The sequence below is a fragment of the Camelus dromedarius genome, chromosome 15 (assembly GCF_036321535.1).
Source record: "Camelus dromedarius isolate mCamDro1 chromosome 15, mCamDro1.pat, whole genome shotgun sequence".
In the NCBI taxonomy this organism is placed as follows: domain Eukaryota; kingdom Metazoa; phylum Chordata; class Mammalia; order Artiodactyla; family Camelidae; genus Camelus; species Camelus dromedarius.
The window spans coordinates 61,104,399-61,106,949 of NC_087450.1; the positions used below are offsets into that span (position 1 = coordinate 61,104,399).

General features: G+C 45.6%; 1 non-coding gene across 1 annotated transcript; it reads left to right on the forward strand.

Annotated features, from left to right (window-relative positions):
• The first annotated feature begins 2,024 nt into the window (after positions 1-2,024).
• Positions 2,025-2,131, forward strand: LOC116157579 (U6 spliceosomal RNA). The gene has a single exon (XR_004141708.1). It is a non-coding gene; the product is annotated as a U6 spliceosomal RNA (small nuclear RNA).
• Positions 2,132-2,551: the final 420 nt, after the last annotated feature.

Sequence of the window (2,551 nt, forward strand, 5' to 3'; positions counted from 1 at the left end):
CTGAAACGAAATGGACCTCGACGGAAATGGTGGGTGTGGTGCTGTCTCCTTGCTGTCTGACCTCGAAGGTGCTATTTCTCACGATGTCTACTGAGGTGATCTTGGAACTCTTACTAGTGACAAAAGTAAGTATTGAAGCCTGGGGTCTGAGTAAAAGTGTCAAATCGACACTGGGCAGGCCGTGTCATTGCCACCATCTACAGTGTCTCATTGAGGCGTCCAGGGTGTGGCACCTTGTCTCCCATCCTAGGTTCCCCTCCTCTAGAAAGAGCAGTCACACTTCTGTCCACTGTGGCTAATGCAGAGTTAGATCCAGAGTCTGGCTGATAAGCAGAATCCTGAGTGATGAAAGATGGAGCTAGTGATGTCCACGCATCAAACTGCAGTATGAGCACCAGTTCATCCTCTGAACTCTTACTCTGTGTGAATGTGGATGTAGAGAAGAAAGGCCCTGCCCTGCGTCCCGGCTCTTCTGGCGCAGTGCCACATTTGGGGAGACTGAGTCCCAGTGTCATGGCGGCCAGAGCCACTGAGGCACGGCAGCCGTGGACAGGGGCTCTGGAGTCAGACAGCTCGGGGCCCAGCTCCTGTCCCACTGCTGCTGCTCAGATTCACGTCTGTGAATCATCTTCATTATCCTTGAGATGAGGAAGTAATAGTCCCTACGCTAGGGTAGTTGTGAGATTATCAGCAACTGTTACATGGTCCCTGGCGCATGGCGTGTGCTTGATAAAAAAAAACAGACTGGTTGAAAGGGCATTAATTAGGAACCTATTTGAATATTCCCTGTGGGAAAATTATGAGGGCTTGAATGAAGACTTCATATTGGGATAGAAATTACAAGGTAGCCAAGACGTACATTTCTGGAAATGGTAAGGCAGAAAACTTAGACCAACTTTCCTAATAAAATGGATAATTTTTTAAAAGTCTAAAATTATATCCCAGTACTAACCAAATGGTGAAGGATTACAAGGCCAGAAGAAGAGAAAACACCAAGAACATACAGATCAAATTTCAAAACTCACGTCAACTTACACCTCCAGGGCATCTGAGAGCCTGGAAGAAATAGCTGTGAAGATCAGCTGCGTCTTGGCAACTTTGGAGGGCAGGTGGGTGGAGTTAAATTCAAGGCTGTCTCCAGGTGGTTGTTCTGTTGATCATAGTTCACTTTAAGTTTGTCCCCTCCAGGGAAGAGAAACTCAGCCTGAGGGAGATCAGCAGTCAGGCAGAAATGTCCGAGGCCCAGGGGCATTGAAGCCTGAATGCGTACGAAGGTGGTCCCGGGGCAGAACTCTCTCAGCTTCCCGGCAGACAGGTGCAAGTAAGTATCATCCATGGGAAAGAGGGACAACATTATAACCCTCAAATTACACCTTCAAATAATTTTGAAAACACAGTCATAACACAAAGCAAAGACAGCTAGTATACAAGGAAACAAGACACCATGATCAAAAATCAAGAAAACGAGGTACAAAGAAACGGCCTATCAAGACTTGGTGTATCGGAATGATTAGCCAGAGATTAATCATGTTTATTATTAAACCGAACAGATGAAACATGTTTACTATGTTTAAAGAAAGAAGAGGCAAGCTTGTGCTCTATCTTGCACAATTCCAAGAACTGGCCTCAAGGAAATGGCCGCAAACTGAGCCTGGAGTTCAAGATTAACTGTACTTAAAACTGCTCAGCCCACTGCATGACCAGTTTCAGGGTGACTGTCAGCACTGACTGGGCTGCTCCGCATGCATCCCCTCCCTCTGCCCACACACCCCCAAAACTTCCCTTTAAAAGCTCTTGCCCCTGACTAGCAGTGGGAGTTGGTTCTTGGACACAAGTCCACCTTCTCCCCAGGTTGTCAGCCTCCTGAATAAAGCAGCCTTCCCTTTCCTACAACACTTGTCTCCTGAGCAGTGAGCAGCTGGACCCGAGTTCAGCAGCACTCCGACAGTGCATTCTGGTACGAGTCCTGGGTGTGCACAGGAAAGTTATTCAAACTCTGGTATCCAACCAAAACTTACCAAGCAGAGCTCACTTTGGCAGCACATACACTAAAATTTGAACGATACGGAAACAATTAGCCTGGCCCCTAAGCAAGGATGACACGCAAATTCGTGACATATTCTATATTAAAAAAAATGACCAAGCATACAAAGGAGCAGGAAAGCATGGCGCACGGTGAGGAAAGAAACAATCAAAACCCAGAACGACACAGGTGTTGGAATTAGCGGATGAGGACACTGAACAGTTCCTATAACTGTGATCCACACATTCAAGTTCATACAGACATGGAAGAGAGAAAAGAGAACTGTATTAAACATTTAGAGAGAAAATGTTTCAGATAAAAAATAAAGTGTATGGGATTACCAGCAGATTAGGTGTTTAAGACCAAAAAAAATTAGTGATCTTGAAGATGTTGCAAAAGACAATAAAAAATGAAGCAACAAAAGAGAAAGAAGGTTGAAAAAATGAAGTTAGCATCTGGCAGCAGTGGGCACACTCTAAGTAGCCTGACAGACATGTGATGAGTGTTGCTGAAGGAGACGGAAGAGGA